The following is a 10,084-nucleotide window of genomic DNA, read 5'->3' as shown; positions in this document are numbered from 1 at the left end:
AAGGCAAAGGGTGGCTATTTGAAGAATCCCAAATATAAAATATATTTTGATTTGTTTAACACTTTTTTGGTGACTATTAAAACCTACCCTTACCAGAAACCGTGGATAGATGGCAGCATTTGCGCAAGACTGAAAGCACGAACCACCACATTTAACCATGGCAAGGTGACTGGGAATATGGCCGAATAGAAACAGTGTAGTTATTCCCTCCGTAAAGCAATCAAACAGGCAGTATAGAGACAAAGTGGAGTCGCAATTCAATGGCTCAGACATGAGACGTATGGGGCAGAGTCTACAAACAATCACGGACTACAAAGGGAAAACCATCCACTTCTCGGACACCGACGTCTTGCTTCCAGACAAGCTAAACACCTTCTTTGCCCGCTTTGAGGATAACACAGTGCCACCGACACGGCCCGCTACCAAGGACTGCGGGCTCTCCTTCTCCGTGGCCGACATGAGTAAGACATTTAAGCTTGTTAACCCTTGCAAGGCTGCCGGTCCAGACGGCATTCATAGCCGCGTCCTCAGAGCATGCGCAGACCAGCTGGCTGGAGTGTTTACGGACATATTCAATCTCTCCCTATCCCAGTCTGCGGTCCCCACATGCTTCACCATTGTTCCTGTACCCAAAAAGGCAAAGGTAACTGAACTAAATGGCTATCATCCCGTAACACTCACCTCTGTCATCATGAAGTGCTTTGAGAGACTAGTCAAGGATCATATCACCTCTAATTTACCTGACACCCTAGACCCACTTCAATTTCCTTACCGCCCCAATAGATCCATAGACGATGCAATCGCCATCGCACTGCACACTGCCCTATCCCATCTGTACAAGAGGAATACCTATGAAAGAATGCTGTTCATTGAGTATAGCTCATCATTCAACACCACAGTACCCTTCAAGCTCATCAGTAAGCTCGAGGCCCTGGGTCTGAACCCCGCCCTGTGCAACTGGGTCCTGGACTTCCTTACGGGCCGCCCCCAGGTGGTGAAAGTCGGAAACAACACCACCACTTCGCTGATCCTCAACACTGGGGCCCCACAAGGATGTGTGCTCATCCACCTCCTGTACATCCTGTTCACCCATGACTGCGTGGTCACGCACGCCTCCAACTCAATAAATAAAATAGTAAAAATTAATTAAGAAAAACCCTTGAATGAGTAGGTGTTCTAAAACCTTTGACCGGTAGTATATATTCTTAATTCCATTCCTTACTTTAGATGTGTGTGTATTGTGTATGTTGTTGTGAATTCTAAGATATTACTTGTTAGATATTACTGCACTGTTGGAACTAGAAACACAAGCATTTCGCTACATCTGCTAAACACATGTATGTGACCAATAAAATTTGATTTTGATTTGACGTCCTCACCCTCCTCCCCCTCTCGCCTCTTCCCCCTCTTGACCCCCTCACCCGATCAGTTTAACTGTTGACTACCTGGGTATGAGACAATGGTAATGAGCTGTAGAGCTTCAGGTAATCTCAGGTAACTTGATTAGGGGATTACAATACAAGCAGCACATGGTTACTTTATCAGCACAAAATCAATGAAGTCAAGAGTGATGTAAAAAAAAACAATGGAAAACTTTGAACGTTATAATGGGTTGGAATTCAATACTCCCTCTTTTGTTGCAAATTCCTTTAAAGACTATTTCAAGGCCCAAAGTGGAAAAGTTGAGAAATGAGTCCCACTGATGGCTCCCTGTTGTATACACTCATAAAAGATTGTATCATGAATGAGAGGAAATTTGACATTTTTGGTGGGAAGAATGCTACTCTCTCTTTCTGACGATAGGGACAGATCATCTTGGAGTTCCACACCAATTTGTCATATTTTGAATAGGTGCTTGATGTGTGGGGTGTGCCCAGAAATCTGGAAAGCGTTAAAGGTCATTCCAGTACCTAAGGAAGAAAAATCTGCCTTCACTGGTCCAAATAGTCGTCCTATAAGCGTGCTGACTGTGTTAAATAAATTCAGGGTTATTTCTAATGTAATGATCTGATGACGAATTTCCAGCATGCGAGGAGCGCATTTGGCCTTAGCGCAAGTCACAGATGATTGGCTAAAGAGTATGGATGACAGGAAGTCAGATCATGAACTGTTGCTATGTAAACTCAAATGTTATGGTTTTATGTCTGCCGCTCTCTCTTGGATGGAATGCTTCCAGGAGGCCGAACGTTTTCTTTAACATTTCCATTTTAGTCATTTAGCAGACGCTCTTATCCAGAGCGACTTACAGTAGTGAATACAGTTCATACATTTCATTTCATACATTTTTTTTTCTTCCATACTGGCCCCCCGTGGGAATCAAACCCACAACCCTGGCGTTGCAAACACCATGCGTTGCAAACACCATGCTCTACCAACTGAGCTACAGGGAAGGCTGACACAAGAGTGGTTAACCAACGCAAGAGTGGTTAACCAACGCAAGAGTGGTTAACCAACGCAAGAGTGGTTAATGGCAGCTTTAAAGATTTAACCTGTGGTGTTCCTCAAGGCAGCTGCCTAGGCCCACTTTTCTACTCTATCTTTTCTTATGATTTTCAGTAATGAACAACGCAAGAGTGGTTATGTGTGCTGATGGCTCTACAATGTACAGTATAGTGCTGCATCAGCATATAATGAACTAACAGATGTACTGAGCAGATAATTAACAATAGTGGGTTAATATGAACAAATTGGTGTTGAATATTTCTAAAACAAAATGTATGTCACGGCTCTTCGAATGATCGGACTAAAATGCAGCGTGTTCGTGGTTCCACGTACTTACATTTATTGTGAAACGTTGCAAAACACCAAATACTTGAAAATACAAAAACAACAAACCGTGACGCAGAGAGGAAAACACACTACTCAAAAGATAATCACCCACAAAACACAAGTGGGACAAACATCAACTTAAATATGACCTCCAATTAGAGACAACGACAACCAGCTGCCTCTAATTGGAGGTCATGCCAAACAAAAACCAACCTAGAAATAAAAAACTAGAAACTAAACATAGAAATACAAAAACGGACAAACACCCCCTGTCACGCCATTACCTACTCTACCATAGAAAATAACAACTTACTATGGTCAGGACGTGACAATGTATTGTATTTGGGTCCAAGATATATGCTTACTGGTGACCCCCAATTAAACTTGTGGAACAAGTTAAATAGACCAAACTCCTTGGTGTCACGTTTGACTATCCTGGTCTGAACATATAGATAATATTATAATTAAAATGGGTAAGTTGATTGCCATAACAAGAAAACGTTCTGTGTATTTAACATCCGGCACTCTGAATCAGGTGATTCAATCCCTGATCCAATCACACTTAGAGTACTGTCCAGTTATATGGTCAATCCCTGGTCCTGTCACACTTAGAGTACTGTCCAGTTATATGGTCAATCCCTGGTCCTGTCACACTTAGAGTACTGTCCAGTTATATGGTCAATCCCTGGTCCTATCACACTTAGAGTACTGTCCAGTTATATGGTCAATCCCTGGTCCTGTTACACTTAGAGTACTGTCCAGTTATATGGTCAATCCCTGGTCCTGTCACACTTAGAGTACTGTCCAGTTATATGGCCAATCCCTGGTCCTATCACACTTAGAGTACTGTCCAGTTATATGGTCAATCCCTGGTCCTATCACACTTAGAGTACTGTCCAGTTATATGGTCAATCCCTGGTCCAGTCACACTTAGAGTACTGTCCAGTTATATGGTCAATCCCTGGTCCAATCACACTTAGAGTACTGTCCAGTTATATGGTCAATCCCTGGTCCTATCACACTTAGAGTACTGTCCAGTTATATGGTCAATCCCTGGTCCTATCACACTTAGAGTACTGTCCAGTTATATGGTCAATCCCTGGTCCTCTCACACTTAGAGTACTGTCCAGTTATATGGTCAATCCCTGGTCCAATCACACTTAGAGTACTGTCCAGTTATATGGTCAATCCCTGGTCCAATCACACTTAGAGTACTGTCCAGTTATATGGTCAATCCCTGGTCCAATCACACTTAGAGTACTGTCCAGTTATATGGTCAATCCCTGGTCCTATCACACTTAGAGTACTGTCCAGTTATATGGTCAATCCCTGGTCCAATCACACTTAGAGTACTGTCCAGTTATATGGTCAATCCCTGGTCCAATCACACTTAGAGTACTGTCCAGTTATATGGTCAATCCCTGGTCCTATCACACTTAGAGTACTGTCCAGTTATATGGTCAATCCCTGGTCCTATCACACCTAGAGTACTGTCCAGTTATATGGTCAATCCCTGGTCCAATCACACTTAGAGTACTGTCCAGTTATATGGTCAATCCCTGGTCCAATCACACTTAGAGTACTGTCCAGTTATATGGTCAATCCCTGGTCCTCTCACACTTAGAGTACTGTCCAGTTATATGGTCAATCCCTGGTCCTATCACACTTAGAGTACTGTCCAGTTATATGGTCAATCCCTGGTCCTGTCACACTTAGAGTACTGTCCAGTTATATGGTCAATCCCTGGTCCTGTCACACTTAGAGTACTGTCCAGTTATATGGTCAATCCCTGGTCCTATCACACTTAGAGTACTGTCCAGTTATATGGTCAATCCCTGGTCCTGTTACACTTAGAGTACTGTCCAGTTATATGGTCAATCCCTGGTCCTGTCACACTTAGAGTACTGTCCAGTTATATGGTCAATCCCTGGTCCTATCACACTTAGAGTACTGTCCAGTTATATGGTCAATCCCTGGTCCTATCACACTTAGAGTACTGTCCAGTTATATGGTCAATCCCTGGTCCAATCACACTTAGAGTACTGTCCAGTTATATGGTCAATCCCTGGTCCAATCACACTTAGAGTACTGTCCAGTTATATGGTCAATCCCTGGTCCTATCACACTTAGAGTACTGTCCAGTTATATGGTCAATCCCTGGTCCTCTCACACTTAGAGTACTGTCCAGTTATATGGTCAATCCCTGGTCCAATCACACTTAGAGTACTGTCCAGTTATATGGTCAATCCCTGGTCCAATCACACTTAGAGTACTGTCCAGTTATATGGTCAATCCCTGGTCCAATCACACTTAGAGTACTGTCCAGTTATATGGTCAATCCCTGGTCCTATCACACTTAGAGTACTGTCCAGTTATATGGTCAATCCCTGGTCCAATCACACTTAGAGTACTGTCCAGTTATATGGTCAATCCCTGGTCCAATCACACTTAGAGTACTGTCCAGTTATATGGTCAATCCCTGGTCCTATCACACTTAGAGTACTGTCCAGTTATATGGTCAATCCCTGGTCCTATCACACCTAGAGTACTGTCCAGTTATATGGTCAATCCCTGGTCCAATCACACTTAGAGTACTGTCCAGTTATATGGTCAATCCCTGGTCCAATCACACTTAGAGTACTGTCCAGTTATATGGTCAATCCCTGGTCCTCTCACACTTAGAGTACTGTCCAGTTATATGGTCAATCCCTGGTCCTATCACACTTAGAGTACTGTCCAGTTATATGGTCAATCCCTGGTCCTATCACACTTAGAGTACTGTCCAGTTATATGGTCAATCCCTGGTCCTACCACACTTAGAGTACTGTCCAGTTATATGGTCAATCCCTGGTGCTATCACACTTAGAGTACTGTCCAGTTATATGGTCAATCCCTGGTCCAATCACACTTAGAGTACTGTCCAGTTATATGGTCAATCCCTGGTCCAATCACACTTAGAGTACTGTCCAGTTATATGGTCAATCCCTGGTCCTATCACACTTAGAGTACTGTCCAGTTATATGGTCAATCCCTGGTCCTATCACACCTAGAGTACTGTCCAGTTATATGGTCAATCCCTGGTCCAATCACACTTAGAGTACTGTCCAGTTATATGGTCAATCCCTGGTCCAATCACACTTAGAGTACTGTCCAGTTATATGGTCAATCCCTGGTCCTCTCACACTTAGAGTACTGTCCAGTTATATGGTCAATCCCTGGTCCTATCACACTTAGAGTACTGTCCAGTTATATGGTCAATCCCTGGTCCTATCACACTTAGAGTACTGTCCAGTTATATGGTCAATCCCTGGTCCTACCACACTTAGAGTACTGTCCAGTTATATGGTCAATCCCTGGTCCTATCACACTTAGAGTACTGTCCAGTTATATGGTCAATCCCTGGTCCAATCACACTTAGACTACTGTCCAGTTATATGGTCAATCCCTGGTCCTCTCACACTTAGAGTACTGTCCAGTTATATGGTCAATCCCTGGTCCTCTCACACTTAGAGTACTGTCCAGTTATATGGTCAATCCCTGGTCCAATCACACTTAGACTACTGTCCAGTTATATGGTCAATCCCTGGTCCTCTCACACTTAGAGTACTGTCCAGTTATATGGTCAATCCCTGGTCCTATCACACTTAGACTACTGTCCAGTTATATGGTCAATCCTTGGTCCAATCACACTTAGAGTACTGTCCAGTTATATGGTCAATCCCTGGTCCTATCACACTTAGAGTACTGTCCAGTTATATGGTCAATCCCTGGTCCTCTCACACTTAGAGTACTGTCCAGTTATATGGTCAATCCCTGGTCCAATCACACTTAGAGTACTGTCCAGTTATATGGTCAATCCCTGGTCCTATCACACTTAGAGTACTGTCCAGTTATATGGTCAATCCCTGGTCCTATCACACTTAGACTACTGTCCAGTTATATGGTCAATCCCTGGTCCTATCACACTTAGAGTACTGTCTGGTTATATGGTCAATCCCTGGTCCTATCACACTTAGAGTACTGTCCAGTTATATGGTCAATCCCTGGTCCTATCACACTTAGACTACTGTCCAGTTATATGGTCAATCCCTGGTCCTCTCACACTTAGAGTACTGTCCAGTTATATGGTCAATCCCTGGTCCTATCACACTTAGAGTACTGTCCAGTTATATGGTCAATCCCTGGTCCTACCACACTTAGAGTACTGTCCAGTTATATGGTCAATCCCTGGTCCTATCACACTTAGAGTACTGTCCAGTTATATGGTCAATCCCTGGTCCAATCACACTTAGACTACTGTCCAGTTATATGGTCAATCCCTGGTCCTCTCACACTTAGAGTACTGTCCAGTTATATGGTCAATCCCTGGTCCTCTCACACTTAGAGTACTGTCCAGTTATATGGTCAATCCCTGGTCCAATCACACTTAGACTACTGTCCAGTTATATGGTCAATCCCTGGTCCTCTCACACTTAGAGTACTGTCCAGTTATATGGTCAATCCCTGGTCCTATCACACTTAGACTACTGTCCAGTTATATGGTCAATCCCTGGTCCAATCACACTTAGAGTACTGTCCAGTTATTTGGTCAATCCCTGGTCCAATCACACTTAGAGTACTGTCCAGTTATATGGTCAATCCCTGGTCCTACCACACTTAGACTACTGTCCAGTTATATGGTCAATCCCTGGTCCTATCACACTTAGAGTACTGTCCAGTTATATGGTCAATCCCTGGTCCTATCACACTTAGAGTACTGTCCAGTTATATGGTCAATCCCTGGTCCTATCACACTTAGAGTACTGTCCAGTTATATGGTCAATCCCTGGTCCAATCACACTTAGACTACTGTCCAGTTATATGGTCAATCCCTGGTCCTATCACACTTAGAGTACTGTCCAGTTATATGGTCAATCCCTGGTCCTATCACACTTAGAGTACTGTCCAGTTATATGGTCAATCCCTGGTCCTACCACACTTAGACTACTGTCCAGTTATATGGTCAATCCCTGGTCCTATCACACTTAGAGTACTGTCCAGTTATATGGTCAATCCCTGGTCCAATCACACTTAGACTACTGTCCAGTTATATGGTCAATCCCTGGTCCAATCACACTTAGACTACTGTCCAGTTATATGGTCAATCCCTGGTCCAATCACACTTAGAGTACTGTCCAGTTATATGGTCAATCCCTGGTCCAATCACACTTAGACTACTGTCCAGTTATATGGTCAATCCCTGGTCCTATCACACTTAGAGTACTGTCCAGTTATATGGTCAATCCCTGGTCCTATCACACTTAGACTACTGTCCAGTTATATGGTCAATCCCTGGTCCTATCACACTTAGACTACTGTCCAGTTATATGGTCAATCCCTGGTCCAATCACACTTAGACTACTGTCCAGTTATATGGTCAATCCCTGGTCCTGTCACACTTAGACTACTGTCCAGTTATATGGTCATCTGCAGCAAATAAAGATTAAAAAAAGCTCCAACTCTCTCAAAACATGGCTGCCAGACTAGCTCTTCATAGCTCTATGCATATGAATGTTGACCCAATGCATCTTAGTCTCTCATCGCTTCCCATTGTAAGCAAATTATTATCCAGTCTTTAGATATTTACATTTATATATATACACTGCTCAAAAAAATAAAGGGAACACTTAAACAACACATCCTAGATCTGAATGAAAGAAATAATCTTATTAAATACTTTTTGCTTTACATAGTTGAATGTGCTGACAACAAAATCACACAAAAATAATCAATGGAAATCCAATTTATCAACCCATGGAGGTCTGGATTTGGAGTCACACTCAAAATTAAAGTGGAAAACCACACTACAGGCGATTCCAACTTTGATGTAATGTCCTTAAAACAAGTCAAAATGAGGCTCAGTAGTGTGTGTGGCCTCCACGTGCGTGTATGACCTTCCTACAACGCCTGGGCATGCTCCTGATGAGGTGGCGGATGGTCTCCTGAGGGATCTCCTCCCAGACCTGGACTAAAGCATCCACCAACTCCTGGACAGTCTGTGGTGCAACGTGGCGTTGGTGGATGGAGCGAGACATGATGTCCCAGATGTGCTCAATTGGATTCAGGTCTGGGGAACGGGCGGGCCAGTCCATAGCATCAATGCCTTCCTCTTGCAGGAACTGCTGACACACTCCAGCCACATGAGGTCTAGCATTGTCTTGCATTAGGAGGAACCCAGGGACAACCGCACCAGCATATGGTCTCACAAGGGGTCTGAGGATCTCATCTCGGTACCTAATGGCAGTCAGGCTACCTCTGGCGAGCACATGGAGGGCTGTGCGGCCCCCCAAAGAAATGCCACCCCACACCATGACTGACCCACCGCCAAACCGGTCATGCTGGAGGATGTTGCAGGCAGCAGAACGTTCTCCACGGCGTCTCCAGACTCTGTCACGTCTGTCACGTGGTCAGTGTGAACCTGCTTTCATCTGTGAAGAGCACATGGCGCCAGTGGCAAATTTGCCTATCTTGGTGTTCTCTGGCAAATGCCAAACGTCCTGCACGGTGTTGGGCTGTAAGCACAACCCCCACCTGTGGACGTCGGGCCCTCATACCACCCTCATGGAGTCTGTTTCTGACAGTTTGAGCAGACACATGCACATTTGTGGCCTGCTGGAGGTCATTTTGCAGGGCTCTGGCAGTGCTCCTCCTGCTCCTCCTTGCACAAAGGCGGAGGTAGCGGTCCTGCTGCTGGGTTGTTGCCCTCCTACGGCCTCCTCCACGTCTCCTGATGTACTGGCCTGTCTCCTGGTAGCGCCTCCATGCTCTGGACACTACGCTGACAGACACAGCAAACCTTCTTGCCATAGCTCGCATTGATGTGCCATCCTGGATGAGCTGCACTACCTGAGCCACTTGTGTGGGTTGTAGACTCCGTCTCATGCTACCACTAGAGTGAAAGCACCGCCAGCATTCAAAAGTGACCAAAACATCAGCCAGGAAGCATAGGAACTGAGAACTGGTCTCTGGTCCCAACCTGCACAACCACTCCTTTATTGGGGGTGTCTTGCTAATTGCCTATAATTTCCACCTGTTGTCTATTCCATTTGCACAACAGCATGTGACATTTATTGTCAATCAGTGTTGCTTCCTAAGTGGACAGTTTGATTTCACAGAAGTGTGATTGACTTGGAGTTACATTGTGTTGTTTAAGTGTTCCCTTTATTTTTTTGAGCAGTGTATATTTTTTGTAATGTAGCAATTTTCAAGAAACAAAAGTATTTTTCAAACCAATTAGTGTATACAAGAAACGTTCTTAACCACCAAATCAGACACA

The sequence above is a fragment of the Salmo salar genome, chromosome ssa13, assembly GCF_905237065.1.
Source record: "Salmo salar chromosome ssa13, Ssal_v3.1, whole genome shotgun sequence".
In the NCBI taxonomy this organism is placed as follows: Eukaryota; Metazoa; Chordata; class Actinopteri; order Salmoniformes; family Salmonidae; genus Salmo; species Salmo salar.
Note: the sequence above shows the minus strand (reverse complement) of the source record.